Source organism: Amblyomma mixtum, chromosome 10 (genome assembly GCF_055824585.1).
Source record: "Amblyomma mixtum isolate Tamu chromosome 10, ASM5582458v1, whole genome shotgun sequence".
Classification (NCBI taxonomy): domain Eukaryota; kingdom Metazoa; phylum Arthropoda; class Arachnida; order Ixodida; family Ixodidae; genus Amblyomma; species Amblyomma mixtum.
This window is the reverse complement of record NC_143021.1, coordinates 15,023,093-15,043,178: the sequence shown is the minus strand read 5'-3', so window position 1 is coordinate 15,043,178 and position 20,086 is coordinate 15,023,093. Positions and strand designations below refer to the sequence as shown.

At 49.1% G+C, this 20,086-nt stretch overlaps 1 pseudogene; it reads left to right on the top strand.

Moving 5' to 3' along the window:
* Positions 1–1,228: 1,228 nt before the first annotated feature.
* On the top strand, positions 1,229–2,207 carry LOC149325187 (uncharacterized; annotated as a pseudogene).
* The last annotated feature ends 17,879 nt before the right edge of the window (positions 2,208–20,086 follow it).

The window sequence follows — 20,086 nt, the reverse complement described above, 5'->3', positions numbered from 1 at the left end:
TTTTGTTCTTGCATCCTCGTTTATTTTCTTGAAATCCACCGCACACGGACGCGCGTTCGGAGCTGCGAGCGCGTATTGTTCGCTCGTGTCGTCAAGAGGTTATTGTTCGCATGTTTTGCCACATGCTGTCTGTACGCTTACCTGAAAGCATCGCAGGTGAACCACTCGTATACTGGAGCAGGTATAGAGCTTGTTGTCAACATTTTTGCGGAGGCTTTCGTCTATCCGCCTTTCCGCAACGAGTTGGGCTACTTTGTGCGAACTTCGCCGCAAGCAGTAGCGGCGAGCATACCTCCGAAGCTGAGTTCTGTAATGCACCTGCGCTAAGCTGACATTACAGTCTTTAAATCGACTCAGTATCATGATCGAGCGCACGGCGTTGCTTCGGCGTTGCTTCGGCGTCGTAGTGGCCGTGGCTTGCATCGTCTGCTAGCAGATGACAGCGTAGTTCGGTAACCGAGGGGGAGCCCGGCTCTGGCGCCGAGTTCGCAAGCAGCCTATGGCAAGTAGGTCATGTGACCATGACGCTTTTCCTGTCCGAGCGGAAGCCGAGACCTGCCAGCAAGTAGTCCGGGTCTGGAAAAACAAATGCGGCCAGTTTGTCTACGGGCGACAACTGCTAATAGAAACTGACCATAAGCCACTCTTATCAATTGCGGAAAAGGCAATCGATGACATGCCACCTCGACTGCAAAGATTTTTTTGCGCTTGTTTATGTATGACTTCTTTTTGCAGTACATTCCCGGCAAGAACTTGGTTCTAGCAGATATGTTATCACGATCCACGGCTGGTGGCAACAGCAGCAGCCGCCAAGACACTGGCATGGATGAAGTGGAAATTCACGCAGTCGAATCCCTGGGTTATATGGTGACGCCAACGACGCAGCGCGAACTGCAGAGAGAAACTGCGTGCGACGACTGTCTGCAAGCCGTGGTGCAAAGTCTGTCAAGGGGGCCAACCAGTGGAGGGTGAACTCAAGCCTTTTACACAAGACCTTTCTGTGGTTAATGGAATACTTTTTAAAGGCTCCAAAGTGGTCGTACCAAAGAGCATGCGAAAGAAAATTCTGTCTAGAATTCATGCGGGACACCTTGGCATGCAAAAATGTAAAGAGAGGGCACGTGGTCTTGTTTTCTGGCCGGGCCTTAACAGTGAGATTGTTTCTCTGGCAGCTAGCTGTCCAAACTGCAGGAAATTCGCTTACGCGCACGCAAAAGAACCGCTCCTCATGCGGCCAACTCCCCGATGTGCATGGTACCGGGTCGGAGTGGACATCTTCTTTGCTGCAGACTCGTACCTGGTTGCTTACGATGCATTTTCTAACTTCCCAGAGGTGCAGCAACTTCAGGACACTAGTGCAAGGGCTACAATTGCTGCACTAAGCGCTATCTTCGCAAGATATGGCGTGCCACTAGAAGTGTGCACGGACAATGGTCCTAAATTTTCGAGCCACGAGTTTGCCGTGTTTGCACAAACCTATGACTTTAAACATGTTACTTCGAGTCCCCATTACCCTCAGTCAAATGGTCTGGCTGAAAAAGGTGTGCAGGTGGTCAAACGCATCTTGAAGAAAACCCAGGATTCCGGGACGATTTCTGGCAAGGCCTGCTGGCCTATCGATCAACGCCACTCGAAGACGGCCGATCCCCGGGGGAACTTTTGCAAGGGAGACGCCTGCGAGCCAACCTTCCCGACTTTGAAGAAGTGCCGCGCAGCAAGGTAGAGAAGCATCGCCAGAAAACGCAGGGCAAACCGTTGCCGAAGCTTTCTCGAGGCGACGTGGTAAGGCTGCGAGGAACTACAACGTGGACCCGGAAGGCGAGGGTAGTAAGCGCTCCGGCTCCAAGGTCGTACCAGCTTCTAACGGAAGATGGACGAATTCTGCGACGTAACCGGCGACATCTCGTAGAGACGCGAGAGCGGTATGCCGAGACGAGCAGTGACGACGGTGGCGACACAAGTAGGCAAATCGACAACCCCCGGGTACCTGCCTCGCCTTCGTCACCTGGTACCTGCCTCGCATCGCAGGCCTCGGGAGGGCCACAAAGGACTGCTGGGGAACCACCGTGCGCGGCCAATACAGCGGGAAGCTCGCTTCCGGGTGCCGTGCAGCCACCAGCAATAAGGAGATCGTACCGGAACAGGAGGGCCCCGCAACGCCTTTGCTATGACGAGGAATTTAATCAGTGCGCTTAACTGATCCCTGTTGCTGCAACTGTTTTTGTTTGTTCCCGCGAAAAGATGTATCAGGCACATATATGACGGTGCGTCTCTGTCGCTGACATGCGCGGTCCGAGCTGCCTGTTATCACTTGCGGGCTATATAATCGGCACGCTTCAATAAACGCACGTTCTTCTTGTTCTGGACATCATGCTGTTGCCACGTTCTTTCCAACACGGATACAGGCGGTAGGCCCTGGTGCACCAAGCCAGGACCTACCGCCTACGTACCACACAGCGCGATTGTGGGCTTCATCCCACACCCGTAACGGTCTCACGGCGGTACTACTCACAGACTCTCAAGGAACGCAAGCGCCAGTTCTACTTTCGCTTCGTCCTCGCTCCTTAGCCTACTAAGACGCCCGAAGGCCTCAGCGTTTCCCAGAGGTGGCCCTGGTCTTCCGGAGAGGGAAGGAAGGCAGACCCAAGAAGCGCTCCCAAGTTATCATGGGGTTCGGGTTATACAGGGATGCCCCGGCCCCGGATGACTTTATTCAGCGGGGATTCCCCTGCAGCGAAACTGCTAGAGGCTTAGCCGCAGCAGTGCAGCGGCGTATGAACTCTGTCGTTTTAAGTCCCGGGAAAGGGTCACCACAATCCCTTCCCAGGATTATCATGAGCGTCGCCTCCTATTAACTGGATTACAGGAGTGCGTAACTACTCCCGGCATTACGCCAAGGGCCTTCATCGCCATCTGGGCAGGTCGCCCACCACCCAGTGAGCAGGCGAGCAGCCTGCCACAAAACCGACTTCTGACGGACAGGCAGACCGATAGACAGAGTGACAAACACACAATGGCTAAATGCTAGGAATGGCCACGATAAGTGTAAAAGGAATAGGTGGGGACACTTAAGCTCTGCCTTAAAGGTACGGCGCTATAGAGTAAATGGCCTAATGTACATATGTACGAATTTGGTGATCCTCGACTTTCCACTCACAGATCGCCGAGAGTCCTCATGCCACTCCTCGTGCAGTGGTGAAGAGATGCTCCACTGCCCTGCGATGGCAGGTTCTGCCGCAGCTGGGGTTTGTGCAACCCAGATTGCTCTTCCCGTGCAACCTATCGCGACCACATCATTAACTGCCGCCTGCCAGGATGGCCAGTGTGCTCACAATCCGGTGGGCTATGTGGTGTTGCATGAACACCCCGGCAAGGCCCGCAATGGGCCGCTGAAGGACACGACTCAGTTCCGAACGGAACAAAAGCGGGCTTGCGCCCGTTCCCCACGGTTTTATTCACACAGCAAACAAAGTCATTGTTGTTAGACCAGATTTACAAATCAGCTAAGTGAATTGTGTGTCGACCCAAGAGGGCGCCACACAACATCGTCTCCCCCTAGGAAATAATGTTAAGATATTGCGAAAAATACTGCTCTCTTAACATGTGCCGCGAGACAGCAAACATTATACAATGGTCATCAAACAGAAACTATCCGATTTTATGGCTGTGCTATTTCTGTTATGACGTGTTGAAGGCACAAAAATGTCTCATTTCAGCAGTCATTACACATGGCAAAAGAAAGCACACACATTATACAGTGACTATGGGCACGACATACGATCAATCTCACCCAGAAACAACACTAGATTTGTACATCCACCGTAACAGAGAACACACAAGGAGATTCATCATTATACACAACCTATCACAACATCATTGTGCGCTGAATGCGAAAACATGAGGAACTTGCAAAGAAAGGAAAGTGAGTAAAAATCACAGCGATACAGGAGTATTCATTCATTACCCGCTTTATAAAGTCTCCATGACTGGCCCACTGGCCACGGACAGCTCAGTCGCGACTACAGGCCAAGAAAAACAGGTGTGCTACCCTTCGCTCCAGAACTACATCTGGTAGTCTACGGCCCAGAAAGGTGGTTTCCGCTGACGCACTGGGCGCCCGCGGCTGTACGAACTGGAAGTCCCTGTGTCGCTTTCCTCAGGAAAACTACAACTGCTGTCCTCTGTGGATTCGTGCGCAGTGGTGCGGCCACTTTCGGCTGACTTTGACGGCCTATATTCCTTCCCCCCCTCGTTGCGCGAAGCGTTATCCAGGGTATCTGCAACAGGAGGCGACACATTTTCGGACATTTCCGCACTTGCTTCAGCTCGAAGTTTGTTTCGAGTTGCTGCCATTGCATTCTCAGCAGCGTGTGCTAAGCCTGCATAGGAATAATCTATGCTTGGCGGGCTTGGAATATTTTCTGGGGCCGGCAGTACCCGGACCAGTTTAGAAGCATTCCAGACCTTACCATCACTCAGTAAGAAAGTGCTTGGACCAAGCTGTCGCTGGACTTTGAAAGGTCAAATGTATTTGGATGGACCTGCTCTGAATGACCGCACCTTCACTGTGTCACCGATTTGTACGGCCGTTGGCTTTGCGCCTCTACGTCTATCAACGTAGTATTTCATTTGCTGTTGCTTATTTTCAACCCTTTGTCGCACCTGTGTTTGCTCCGAAGATTCGTGTTCTGGAGACGTTGCTGTAGCGGAAGTTTGAGGCAAGTTCCAGGTGCTTTGCTGCGAATTATGAAAGGAAGTACAGCTCATGTCGAGTTTCGAGCGCGGTTGCCGGCCGTGCAGCAGGACTGCAGGTGACACGCCCGTAGTTGAGTGGGGTGTGAGCCGGTACCATCCCAGATGTTGCAGGACAGCTTGTTTAACGGGTTCTCCTTGGAGCTGAGCTATTTGAATGGTCTCCTTCAAAACTCTGTTGAATCTTTCAATAAGACCATTTGCTTGAGGGTAGTAATTTGATGACCGCAAATGCTGTATGCCTCTCTCTATTAGAAAGTCTTTGAATTGTCTCGAAACAAATTGTGGCCCATTATCTGTAACTATCGAGTCTGGAAAACCCTCCCTGCTAAAAACAGAGATCAGAAAGTCAATGACATCCTGGGATCTTACTGAAGGAGTGAAGAAGACTTCAGGCCATCTGGAATAATAATCCATTAACGTTATGGCATACGTTGGACTCGGCGGAATGTTCAAAGGCCCCACAATGTCCATGGCTAGCTTCTGCCAGGGGCGGCCCGGCCAGGGAACTGGCTGGAGGGGTGTGAAGGATGGCTTAGCTGACTTGTCAGCTGCTTGACATATGAGACAGTGTTTGATGCATTCCTCTACCTGTCTATCAAGCTGTGGCCACCAGTAGCGTTCTCTTAGCAGTTCTTTTGTGCGGGCTATGCCCGGATGTGATTCATGGGCCAACTCTAGGAAAGTGGGACGAAGTACTTCAGGAATTACCACGCGATCTGCTCGCATTAGTAGACCATCTACAAAGGATAATTCCTCTTGGATGTGAAAGAATGGCACAAGATCAACTGACAGAGCCATCTTGTGCAACCAGCCCTTGCTGAGCTGACTGATGACCTTTTGCAGGGTAACGTCAGAAGCTGTTGCATTTTGTACAGTTGCCTTGTCGACTACTGGTGTTACCGGAGAAACGATTTCTTCCTCCTGATTGTCAGAATTTTCTGCGACGGGCAGCCTGGACAAGGCGTCTGCCACATAATTTTGTGTGCCCTTGCAGTACTCTACTTGGAAATAGTAGTTCAGCAACCGAGCTGTCCAGCGAGAGATGCGTAGTGGTCGGCGACCCGAATCGCCGGCGGAAAGCAAAGCAACCAATGCCTGATGATCGGTTCTGAGTGTAAAACGTCTACCCCACAGATATACATGCCACTTTTCGCAAGCAAACAAACAGGCTAGTGCCTCACGTTCACCAACTGAGTATTTTCTCTCAGCCGGCGACAGAGCGCGTGACGCAAAAGCAATCGTATGAAGGTGCGACCCTTTCTGCTGTAGTACAGCTCCCAAGCCAACGTCTGAGGCGTCAGTGGTGACTACGACAGGTAATTCCGGGTTGAACATTTGCACAACAGGTTTGCATGCCAAACGCGCCTTAACTTGATCAAAACTATTCTGAGCTTCCACCGTCCATTCAAATGATTGACCTTGTCGGAGCATTTTCCGCAACGGTTCCACTAAATCTGCATAATGATGCAGGAACTTGGCGTAGTAGCCAGCTAGACCTAGGAATGATTGCAGCGACTTGACGTTCGTAGAGGAAGGTGCATTAACTATAGCTTTCATTTTCGATTCCATGGGAGAAATACCCTGGGCCGACAGGTTGTGCCCCAAGAATGTGAGTTCCCTTACTGCAAAAACACATTTCTGATTCAATTTCATTCCTGTTGTGGAAATGCGAGACAGCACTTCCTTCAAGTTGCGATCGTGCTCCGGCTTGGTCCGTCCCCACACCAAAATGTCATCCAAATAGCACACTACGCCCGTACAGCCTTTCAACACGTGTGACATAAGCTTTTGAAATGTAGCCGGAGTAGAAGCTAAACCAAAACAGACTCTTTTAAACCTAAATAGTCCTTCATGGGATATGAACGTTGTCAACTCACGACTTGTTTCCGTGAGTCCCACTTGATGGTATGCTGAAGCCAAGTCCAGCTTTGAGAACCACGTAGCTCCTGCGAGCAACTGCAAGAGTTCCTCCGTGTGCGGAAGTGGGTAGCCGTCGACGACAATAGCTTTGTTGGGTTCCCGCAAGTCCACACACAGGCGAAGGGAGCCATCCTTCTTTTTCACGACGACCAGCGGAGACACCCACTCCGATGCGTCGACGCGTTCGATGATGTCCTCGCGCTCCAGGCGCGCGAGCTCGTCGGAGACTTGTTGTCGCAGTGCTAGCGGAAGGCGTCTCAGCTTCGCACTGACGGGAGGAACATCTGGTCGGCGGTTGATTTGATGGACGTAGTCCTTGACAAAACCGAGCTCACTCGAAAACAAGGCTTCAAATCCTGGCGGTGTGTTCTCCGGAACCTCGAACGGATGACAAGTGGCTTGGAGACAAGTGAGGGTTGACCCCATCACGTCGATGTGCAGTTTCTGAATGGCGTCAAGGCCCAGCAACGAAGATCCTTGTCGAGTGACATGAAAAGTTACCGATGCTTGAGTATCGTTGTACTGTATGTCAGCTTCGAAGGTGCCCAGTGTGGGAATCAACTTGCCGGAGTAGTCCCGGAGAGCCAGGGTCGACGACGACAAAGTGTAGAAGCGTGCAAAATATTTCCGAAAATCAGCATTGTTGACAAGAGAAACGGCAGCCCCAGTGTCGACAAGTAGAGGAACTGGGTTTCCTTTAAACATTACGGTAGCTATTATCTCTTTCTTATTTTGTGGCAATTCTATGCCCAGAATATGCGGAGAATTCAGGATGTGTACTTCCTCCACGGTAGAGGCCGGCGCCTGCGACGCGCGAAGTGTCGCGGACTGATGCTGTGAGCGACAGACTAGAGCGAAGTGTCCAATTTTTCTACAATTGTTGCAACGACGATTGCGGGCTGGACAGTTTCTTGCGTTTGCATTATGTTTCGGAGAGCCACAACGATAGCAAGACGGTTGACGACTCCCTTCCTGGCTTTGTCGCTCGAACTCCGGGCGCCTTCTTCCATCTTGGCTGCTTCTACCTCCTTCCTCGGTTCCGGGGACGCCACGGTGGAAACCCGACGCTGTGTAATTGCGCCATCCGCCTTCTTGCTCACGAGCTCGAGCGGGCGCTCGAAATCCTGAAGTTGCTTGACGGATGCATCCCTGTTCGATCGTCGGATTTTCCGTTACAGGTTCGTCGACGCCATAAACCGGCGTTCCCTCATAAGCTGCATTTGCTTGCTGTACGGCTTCTAAAGCTTTGCCAATTTCTTCTGTCTTGGCCAGCGTAAGCGTTCGGCCAGCGTTCAGAAAACGTTCGCGCAACGCTGGGTTTGAGATGCCTTCGATGATCTGATCTCGGACGCGCTCGTCGAACGCCGAGCCAAATTCGCACGTCAACGCAAATTGTTTAACTGCCGCTACATACTGGGTAAATGGCTCACTGGGCAGTTGAAGTCTCCGGAAAAAACGGTGTCTTTCAACGATGAAATTCGTTGTGTCTGCAAACAGCAGGTCCAAGCTCCCGACTAACTGTGTGTATTCGTCTGTGGTCGTCGCTTCCGTGGCAGGCTCGAGCGGCGTCTGCGGAAGTGCTTCAGCCGTTATGCCGGCGACTGCGGACGCTTGCCTAGTTTCTTCATTGTTGAAATGCTGGCGCTGTCCCTCCGCTCCGAGCAGCGTGAGAAGGAGTGCCGCTTTCCGCTCCGGTGCCCAGTCGCTACCACCGGCCGACAGGAGGTACGCCTCGAAGAGTTTGAACCAACGCTTCCACGGCACTGCAGGCGAACCGGGCGCAGACAAAAACGGCGCGGGAGCGAGGCCTGACGCCATGCTGACGCAAAGTCTCTAAAGTTGCAGGAGAAGGTAGAGCGGGGCAGCAAAACACAGGCCAGTCGAAGCAAATGGTACGACAGTCGGGACAAGCGTACAAACGTCACTTACTTTGATCCCATCCTCGTCGCCAAAATGTGGTGTTGCATGAACACCCCGGCAAGGCCCGCAATGGGCCGCTGAAGGACACGACTCAGTTCCGAGCGGAACAAAAGCGGGCTTGCGCCCGTTCCCCACGGTTTTATTCACACAGCAAACAAAGTCATTGTTGTTAGACCAGATTTACAAATCAGCTAAGTGAATTGTGTGTCGACCCAAGAGGGCGCCACTCAACAGGCTAGTTATCAGGACGCCACAACTAAGGTCACAAACGAAGGTGGACCACCTAGACTGCTTCTTCGGAGATTTTTCACTCTCGACGCTGACGCCGGATTTTAGGCGGAAAAAGCGTTAACGAAATCGTGTTAAAACCTTTGCTTGCCTCCCATTGTCCAGAAAGCATTTCTGTGATCTCTCGAAAGCACAGCCACTGTACAAGCGTCCAGAGTTTTTCAATGCTGCAGGTTTGTAGTGACATGCCATTACACTTCTCATTTGACGGCTATCAGCCTTCATATGGCGCGGATGGAAAGTGTGACATTTGCTGCGCCTTTCATCTCCTGACAACCAGTCATTCGCTTGCAGGGCGACGTCTCATGAAAAAGTGGCAGCGGCTAAGTTTTCGCGGGGAAACGATGAGGAAAGGCGCGGTAGTTCTTTGAGCTTCGTTTTGCTTAGCCTTGTACCGAAGGGGATGCTACGAGAAATGGCGCATTCCATCCCACAGCTTTTCTCTCAGTGATCCCGACAACAGGCGAGACGCCCTCTCGCTCCCTCTCCCTCAGTGACGCAGCCACGTCTACTCCTCCTGAGGGTGGCACAGTCAGCGCGACGGGATCTCTCGCCAGGCCAAGCAGGATTCGCAGCCTATCGAGGAGCAGCAATGGCGAGCGCGATAGCTACGAGCAGAAGAGGCGTAGAGACTCAGCTGGTACGAGATCCATCTCCCACAGCCATTTCTCAAAACCATGAGGGGCCACAGCTTCTGCTGCCATTCGCTGCACATTTCACGTGATCGTCTACAATTTATTTAGGTTGACTGATGCTAATGGCGCGAAAATTGACTAGGACTCCTCGGTATCCGGTTTTTCTTTACGCACAAAACGGTTTGCCCTTCTTGTACTCAACAAAGGCTTAGAGTGAAACGGGACCCCGAAGAATCTCTTCGGCTGCTTACAAGTGCGCCACCATTTACTAAACGCATCGGGCGTCCTGCTGTGTAGGGCAAAAAGCTCGGTATGTGGAAGAATCTGTCTTCCGGGATATAGCACGGAGGAACCTTCAGAGAGGAGGGGAATCAAGTGGCGAATAAGCTGCGGCCGCTGCTACTGTTGGCATTTCAGGAGCATGTTCTCTACCGCGGATTGACTGCAGGTATCAAAAAACGAGTGCTACCAACACGCAGCGACGTAACATGTTTCTTCCTAGAATTGCCTTCGTGCGTCTACGCAGGAAAATGAGCAGAAACCAGAAAACTCACCCATGGTTGAATCGGTCAGAGGCAGCCAGCTCTGAAGGATGCGCAGCGCGGGCACCTCACTTCTTCTTCTGGCGCGTGGTCGTGCTGCTCTTCGTCTTCTCTCAGTGGGCGCTCTCATTGTTGTACCGAATGCTGTAATTGCTTGCCATAATGCGCCTACTTTTTCCAAAAAAATGTCGGGAGATTTGGGACGTCCGTTCATTACAGGGGACATAATGTTGAAAAAGACTGACGCATATTTCTCGCAACTCTGCCGAAACTTACTACAGAGAGAAATCTGCGTTTCTGCAATTGTTCACACATTTCTTTGTGCAGTTCTTAACAGTCATTTATGAAGTTTCTATTTTGTAAGTTTTTATTTTGTTTTTATTTTATTCTTGGTGTTCTTTTATTTTGTTTCATTTTGTTGTTGTTTTCGCTTTTTGTGTTATTTTAATTGTGTGCTGCTTCCTCCCAAGGTCGTTTTGCATACCGACATGCACTTAAAGAACGGGAGCAGTCGAGCTTTTGCTCTAAACATATGAAGCTGTAAAACGGGACAAAACGCAGGCAGCTGTAATAAGTTATTTATCCTGTACGAGATCTCGACAGGGAGAGCGATGAGGTTTCTGATCCGAGCTGAGCCGCGTACAGCTCAACCTCGCGTTCCCACTCGAGATCCAGGGGGGGCCTACGCCATCCAGAGGACCGATCCTCCATCCCGTCAACATCTACCTTGAAGAAGAACCATAACAAACACGCGGAAAAGACGCCACCCAACACCAACGATCACGTGAGCTGGCCGGCTTTGAGCGTCTCGCATCCCTCAAACACCTGCTCTAAATGTTCCCAACTAGAAAAGGACAACACACCTAGGAGAACAAGTCAATGAGTTAAATCGGTGCCTTCAGCGCCTAGAAGCACAACGACAACAGCCAGCACAGTGCGCACAACACAACAACAAACACCAGGAACCCAAACTAGGGAAGTAAGACCCACTGCTCAAGTAGTGGCATCCCTGACAGAACCCACCAGTCTGGCAAGCTTGCAAGCTGCAATTCAAACGCTCACCACCCGGCAACAGCACTTTGCCGCCAATATGCTAGCGCAGATGCAGATCAGTACAGAGCTATAGGGCAGGCCTTAGCCGAACTCCCATGCAGCGTCCGCGTCCTATAACACGGCACAGGCAAGACAGTGGACTACATAAACAACCAAAGAGCCAAGGTATGCAGTAGCATCAACATCATAAGTGACGTCAATGACACAAAAAGCAGCCTCGATGGCAGCAACTATTAATACCTTTCGAGACATCCCAAATCAGTAGGAAATATGGCCGTGGAACTGCCGCAACAAACACCAGGAACCCAAACTAGGGAAGTAAGACCAACTGCTCAAGTAGTGGCATCCCTAACAGAACCCACTAGTCTGGCAAGCTTACAAGCTGCAATTCAAACGCTCACCACCCGGCAACAGCACTTTGCCGGCAATATGCTAGCGCAGATGCAGATCAGTACAGTGCTATAGGGCAGGCCTTAGCCGAACTCCCATGCAGCGTCCGCGTCCTATAACACGGCACAGGCAAGACAGTGGACTACATAAACAACCAAAGAGCCAAGGTATGCAGTAGCATCAACATCATAAGTGACGTCAATGACACAAAAAGCAGCCTCGATGGCAGCAACTATTAATACCTTTCGAGACATCCCAAATCAGTAGGAAATATGGCCGTGGAACTGCCGCAACAAACACCAGGAACCCAAACTAGGGAAGTAAGACCCACTGCTCAAGTAGTGGCATCCCTGAGAGAACCCACCAGTCTGGCAAGCTTGCAAGCTGCAATTCAAACGCTCACCACCCGGCAACAGCACTTTGCCGCCAATATGCTAGCGCAGATGCAGATCAGTACAGAGCTATAGGGCAGGCCTTAGCCGAACTCCCATGCAGCGTCCGCGTCCTATAACACGGCACAGGCAAGACAGTGGACGACATAAACAACCAAACAGCCAAGGTATGCAGTAGCATCAACAGCATAAGTGACGTCAATGACACAAAAAGCAGCCTCGATGGCAGCAACTATTAATACCTTTCGAGACATCCCAAATCAGTAGGAAATATGGCAGTGGAACTGCCGCTCGTTCCACGAAAAAGGACTCTCGTCACAACTCTTCATTCAGATCTCCCCTACTCCACCCGACGTCATCTCCCTTCAAGAAATAGGAGCGCAATCCGCCACCCTAAGAGGCTGCTACAGAATTTTTACCCGCATTCACCACGCCTCGCCATGTATGTACCCAAATCCATAGCTTCAGTGGCCACTCCACCTTAGTTGTGGGGATTTGCTAAATATTGCTTGAAGTCCTCCCACAAAAGCGGGGGAAAAACAGCACCTTTGTATTAAACCTATATAGCCAACCTCGTGCGCAGCAAGAACAGTTTGGAAACGTACTTCAGGAATGCTCTCGAATAGCAGGCAAAAACCAGCTTGTTGTGTTAGGCGACCTGAATGCCCCCAAACGGCCTGATGGCTACAAAGGACACCAGAAAAGGCACCTCCCCGGTGGAAGCAGCGGACAGGGCAAGCCTCAGCTTAGCCACGGACTTTACAACACTACCAGAACCAGCAACAGCGTATGCAGAGGCACCACTCCTGATCTATCTTTTACGAAGAACACTACTAACGTCACATGGATCAACCTCAGTGAGACCCTAGGGGGGTGATCATTACATGCTGAGTGCAGCAATCTCCACTCCCAAGCTCAGACGTATCATTGGGGACACGAAGATCACTAATTGGGAAGCGTTTAGTATATGCCCCGAACCCGAAGGAAGGATCACGGACTTGACATAGTGAACACAACACATACGAAATAGTAGAACTGACATTCGAGCGAGTTGGTACAGCATGTTGGAAAATTTCAGCGCACACAGGACAGGCACAAAGAAGAGAACACCACAAGCGCTGACTCGCAACTAAGCGTTTATTCACAAAGTCAGAGAATATATGTTCACAAGAAAACAAAAAAAAACATCAAAACTTATGCAATCACGCAGGCGCGTCCAGATATGAAAATTCTCGTTCATGCAGGACAACAGATGGGTCGCTAACGCATGTAGGCTGGTTTTTATAGATATGATATGCTTCTGATACCTCTCTAGTCAATTGACTAGAATGCCTAAACAAAACAGTTGTTTTATCGAGTAAAGGCTTACAGCCCCTGCATTCCATAGAGTGCTTGGCAAGATTCGAAGAACGCGGTTTTCCCAACGACAAGTTGTGCTCTTGTAAGCGAACATTTATGCAACGGCCAGTTTGGCCGACATACATGCGCCCACAAGACAGCGGAATCTGGTACACTACGCCTTTTTTCGCATTTGATGTACCGGTTTACATAGTTGACATTGCACACATTCCGCTTATCACGAACAGCACAACCAGAGCGCTTGTCAACCCTGGCACAAATACTCCCAACTTTTTTCGGGGCTGAAAAATTACGTCCAGATTATATCTCTTGCCCACATTTTTTAGCTGATGTGAAAAGCGGTGAACATATGGAAGAACCGCTACCTTCTTTTTCTTTCCTTCATCTGCATTCCTAGGTGATGGCCTGTTAGCATCCTTAATTATTTTTAACACCTTATTGAAGCCAAGAGTCAAGACATCATCTGGAAAACCAGCCAATCTTAATCTATTTACCTGCTCAGAAAAACTATCATTCAACGAGTGAGTGCACGACTTGAGTAAAGAAGACCACAAACATGCCACAGCAATACCCCATTTAACAATTTTTGAATGACCCGATTGAAAATTTAAAAGGGGCTTCACCGACCTTGGGAAATACATCCAGCATACATGGTCCTGCTTGAAAGAAAGTCTAATATCCAGGAACTGCAAAACACACTTCTGTGGGGGTTTCAAAGGTGAATTCCAGACCACATTCATTTTCTTTAAAAACCTTGAGGACATCCACCACCCCTCTATTAAAGTCAGGTCTATCAACGAAAATTATACAATCATCAACATACCTGAAAATCATTTTGGAAAGGCCACACAAATCCTTTTTCAATGCATGTGTCGGTCCGAGAAAGGAAAATATCACTGAGGACCGGAGCAACTTTAGTCTATACAGACACCGGTCTTTTGAAGAAACAACTGCCCATTTCAGTCAACACAGGTTGAAGCAAGATAAAACGATAATAACTCTAAGAACGAAGCCAATGAAATCCCGCAGGAACTTACAAAGTTTTGCTCATCATTATCTTCAGTAATGCAATCACTAACAAACTTCAACAACCTGTCATGCTGGAGGGAATAGAAAAGATCCTTTACATCAATCCGTTTGGGTTGTGAGGCCTGAGATAATCAACAACGGCCAAAGAATTCGGCGTCTGATACGGGTCCCTCAAGGCAAGACTCTTCAGGTGCTTTAGTAGGAATAATGCGAAAGCATGTTGCCAAGTCGACCGTTCAGGGACAATAGCACGGAATGGAATGTCATCCTTATGTGTTTTGGCCGAAAAAAAGACCTCAAGTTTTAAGCCTTCACTCTTTTTCACACTGGAGCATAAATGCTGCAGGTTCAAACGTGTCAAAAGATCCAAAGCTTGTTGTTTTACCTTGGATGCTTTGACCTTAATAGGCGTAAAATTGAGTATACGATCGCTTGCTCATGCTTGCTCATGAAAAGATATGGCTGGGACAAAGAGAAAATGTTGCCTCAACCCCTTGGTAGAATTTTTGACATCTAGCAAGCAGCGGGTGGTCGTTTCAGACGAAGAGGGGTATTTTGTTGTTCTGCTTGAGACGTTATTCACGGATATGGCTGAGCAAGCGATCGTACCCAGTTTTACGCCTATTAAGGTCAAAGCAGCTAGGGTAAAACAACAAGCTTTGGGTCTTTTGACACGTTTGAACCTTCAGCATTTATGCTCCAGTGTGAAAAAGAGTGAAGGCTTAAAACTTGAGTTCTATTTTCCGATCAAAACACATAAGGATGACATTTTTTTTATTTATTTTTTTTATTTATAGATACTGCGATCTTGTACAGATCATAGCAGGGTGGGACAAAACAAAATACAAGCATATAAACACACACAAATTCACAACATTTACAGGCACTTTGATTTTGATTAACAGTCCCGCTATTAAGTTTGTTCCAATCAGTAATTGTCCTCGGATAAAAAGAATATTTAAAGCAGTTATTTCGCGCGTTCAAAGGGGTGATTGTTAGTGCATGCCTTTGTCTCGTGTTATAACCTGAGGAGTAAGAAAAATAATTAGAGGTATCAACTTTATAATGTCCTTTTATAAGCTGGAAAAAAAAACTTTAATCGACAAACACGATTGCGCTCAGTGACGGGGGGTAACCCACTTCGCCTCACGAGCTCACTTACAGATGCACGGCCATATGAGTTAAAAACAAATCTAGCTACTTTACGCTGTATTCGCTCTAATTTCTGAATGTTTGTTAAAGTGAAAGGGTCCCAAATGATTACGGCATATTCTAGTAACGGACGGATGAGGGAATTGTACGCCAATAGGCGAACACTAGATGGGGATGACTTTAGGGAGCGCCTCAAGAAAAATAGTTTCCGCATTGAGTTTGCTACTACAGCATCTATGTGTTTTGACCACGAAAGGTTGTTAGTAATCCATAGGCCCAAATATTTATACTCTGTCACTTCTAATAATGATATGCTGTTAGTACCGTACACAAAATGAAGAGGCATTTTCTTGTTTGTAATTTTCATGAACACGGTTTTTTCAAAATTAATGCACATCTGCCATTTGTTGCACCACGCAACCACCTTCGCTAGGTCATTATTTAGACGCACCTGGTCGTCAACTGAAGACACCATTTGATACAGGACACAGTCATCCGCGTACAGCCTCACGCGAACTGAAAGATCTGCCACAATGTCATTAATAAACAACAGAAATAAGAGTGGTCCCAAAACAGATCCCTGGGGGACGCCAGACATAACCCGGACACTGCTAGAAGAAATATTGTTCAGAGTGACGAACTGACATCTGTTCGAGAGATAAGCTTTAATCCATGCAAGTATCCTGTCGTTTTTAATGTAATAACTTAATTTATGAATTAGTTTGTTATGTGACACCTTATCGAATGCTTTACGGAAATCCATAAATATTGCGTCTGTTTGTTTTCCCTGGTTAATCGACTGAGCAAAGTCATGCACAGTTTCAACTAACTGTGTACTTGTGGAAAACCCACGCCTGAAGCCATGCTGAAAATCGGTAAGTACTTTGTGCTGTTCCAAGAAACCTAATATATGTTTATGAATTATATGTTCTAAAATTTTACATGACGTGGAAGTTAGAGATATGGGTCGGTAATTCTCGATGGGTGCTTTTTTTCCGGTTTTGTGCAGAGGTTTAATCGCGGCTGTCCTCCAGTCATCCGGTAAAGATCCGTCATGTAAAGATCTGTTGAATATTACTGTCAAGTACTTTGCGCACCACTCCGCATAGCGCTTCAAAAAAGTGTTTGGTATGTTATCGGGACCTGCTGATTTTTTGACATCAAGGTTCAAAAGCAAGTTACAAACACCAGTCTCTGAAATTACAACATCAGATATGGCAGGGAGTGCTGAAGAAAAGTTGGGCAGGCATCCATTATCCTCTGTGAATACTGACTGAAAAAATTTGTTGAACGCAGAACAAACAACAGCCTCATCACGCACACATTTGCCGTCTACTATGAATTCGTTCGTGGAAGAAGATTTGGGCGTGATTTGGCGCCAGAATCTCTCGGGAGACGTTTTAATGAACGAGGGCAGGAGCGTTCCGTAATACTTTTCTTTGTCGCAAATTATTTTCTGCTTAAGTTCCTCTGAAATTGCTTCCACAATTGGTTTTAATGATGAATTCCTGCTTGATTTCTTTTTTAACCTTTTAAGCCTTCGCTGCAAGCGTAACGTCTCCCGAGAAATCCAAGGATTGCGGTACACAGACGTTTTTGCAATTTTGGGAACGAAACGGGCAACGTTCCATTCGGTGCTATTGTCACTGAACGGTCGACTTGGCAACATGCTGTCTTAGGCTTCCTACTAAAGCACCTGAAGGGTCTTGACTAAGAGGGACCCGTATCAGACGCCGAATTCTTTGGCCGTTGTTGACCATTTTATTTATTTATTTATTTATTTGCAAATACTGCTATCCCATGAATTGGGACATTGCAGGAAAGAGAGAGAGAAAAAAACTTTATTATGGCAAGTGTGTTTAGACCCCCCTTGGGTCCCTGGACCACCGCACGGTCCCACTCTACGTCGGAACGTTCATATGGTGTTTGTCCATGACGTCGGCACCCCGAAGCACCGCAGCAAGCTGCGATGGCGGGTCCGGAGACGAGAGCACGACCTCCCAGTCCTCCCAACTTGATAACGCGGGCTGTCCCTGCGGGGGAGGATCAGCAGGGCAGCCGAAAAGGATGTGGGAGAGTGTGGCGTGAGGGTCGCCGCACAGGGTGCATGCAGGGGAGGTGCCACAGTAGTGGGATAGCAGCTGAGGGGATGAGAGAGAGCGGGTCTGGAGGCGTCTCCAGAGGATCTGTTGGGAATGGGTAAGGGAGGGGTGTGGAGGAGGGTAAGTCCGACGGTCCAAGCGGGGCATTTGCGTAAGCTCTGCAAAAGTGTGCGCCCGTTCTCTCGAGAAACCTGGATCGAGGCCGTCCTGAGCCCGGCAAATCAAACCTCGGGCCAATTTATCGGCAGCCTCGTTTCCTGGATTCCCAGAGTGAGCCGGCACCCACTGGAGCTCTACCCTGCGTGGTAAGTTTTTGGTGGGGGTGTTCAACAACTCCCAAGCAGGGGCGTGAATCCTGCCTCTCGCGAATTCGAACAGAGCCGTTTTGGAATCGCTAAAGATGTAGTTTGCATTGGAATGTACAAGGGCTAGGGCTATGGCGGTTTCCTCTGCCTCCTCAGGCGTACAGCCCGAGGGAAGGCGGTGTGTGAGGGGCTGTGCTAGGGCTGGATTGTAACCAACAGCTACAGCTTCATGAGTTGTGCACGCGGCGTCTACCCAAATGGCGTCCTGGGCTTGTCCATAATACTTGTGTAGGGCCTTAGCGCGAGCCATGCGGCGAGGGATGTGGTACTGGGGATGAACAGCACAGCCAAGCTCCTTGAACTAGGCATGCATAACACCTTTCAGGAACTAGTAGACGCGCACCTCCAGACACAGTATCTGAGACTTGCCGCGACCGCAACTGGCAGGCATATCCTCGCTTCCCTTCGCATCAACATTCCCGCTAATCAGACATTCCTTATAGCTATTCCTCGACACATTCATACCCCCCTCGTTGTGAAACCCCTTCCCCGGAACGTTCATCCCCAGTACCACATTGCAGAAGTGGTACAGAGGATGGAACATATAGATAAAACAGTAGGAAAGTGCATAATTACAAGTGTGAATCACGGATTTTATGTAAACAATAGGCATCACAACCCACACGGAGTGTCTGCCTTCAGTATTGATGTAAAGAATCTTTTCTATTCCCTCCAGCATGACAGGTTATTGAAGTTTGTTAGTGATTGCTTTACTGAAGATAATGAGGAACAAAGCTTTGTAAGCTCCTGCGGGATTTCATTGGCTTCGTTCTTAGGGTTATTATCGTTTTATCTTGCTTCAACCTTTGTTGACTTGAATGGGTGGTTGTTTCTCCAAAAAATCGCTGTCTGTATAGACTATAAAGTGGCTCCGGTCCTCAGTGATATTTTCCTTTCTCGGGTCGACACATGCCCCGAAAAGAATTTGTGTGGCTTTTCCAAAATGATTTTCAGGTATGTTGATGATTATTTAATTTAATAAAAGAAACCACCCTACAATCAGCAGCCCGGATCCTCAAGGACTTCACCTCTCCAAGCAGCCTCCGCTGAGCCCCGGAGAAATCGGAGGTCCCACGAGAACATGGCCCGAGATAGTCTCTCCAGGTTGGATCAACCTCACGATCGAGGGTCAAGTCGTCAGGGAAGTTAACGTCATCCGTTCTTGGTCTTTAGACACAGCGCATCCTCTGTGTCACCCACACCATCCAGACTCTCAAAACCACCGCAAACCAGGTAGTTCGCATTATAGCCGCAGTACCAAGCATCGCCAAGGAATGCGAAGACAAGACAATCTTCAGGTGGCGCAAGCACTAATGCTTAGCCCAATCACATACGCACTACCTTTTCACACGCTAACAAAGAGAGAGGAGCAGCAAGTTGACACCATTTAAAAGGAGGTACAAAAGACGGCCCTTAGCCTTCCTAAAAACACCTTGCCGGAGCGTCTGACCGCCCCAGGAACCTTCAACACCTTTACAGAACTAACAGAAACCATCCCTGCATCTCAAACACTAAGACTTCAGTCCATCCAAGCTGGAGGAGCTATCCTACGCCCAGTAGGCACGGTTCCGGACATACGGGCACTAGATGCTCAATCCTCTCTAGAAAAACGACCCAGGAAATACATCAGCGTGGCCCCGACGAAACATATGCTTAAATATGTTCACAGAGGCAGACGACGGGCGCGAGTATCCTACCTACGCCGACGCCTAGCCACTTCCCCGAACGTGGTTTTTGTGTATGCTGCAGCATGCCCGGATCATGACAAGTGCGCAATGGCGGCAGTGCACCACAGCTTCTCCGCTCTCTTCATTGTTTCTGCAAGAGCCGAAACACCAGCTGCCGCGGAGAGCACCGCCGTGGACATTGCCACTAGACATTACGAGTCCTAAGGTAAAGCGCGCATGTGATAACCGACTGCAACACGCGTGTCGAGCCTTTTTCAGTGGTCGAGTTCCCAAGCACGTCTGCCGGTTCATGGTCACTACACCCTCACCAAGCACCACCAAATCACCTGGACCTCAGGCCACGAGGGACTAGAGGGAAACGAGAGGGCACATCTCTAGCACGAGAATCATCAAACGAGCGGGGCCACACACCGCGCCCGCTTTTGCCACTCAACCTTCCAGGTGTAACGAACGCCTCCAGTTTCAGCGTCTTCAAAGTAGACACTTCCCCCCACCT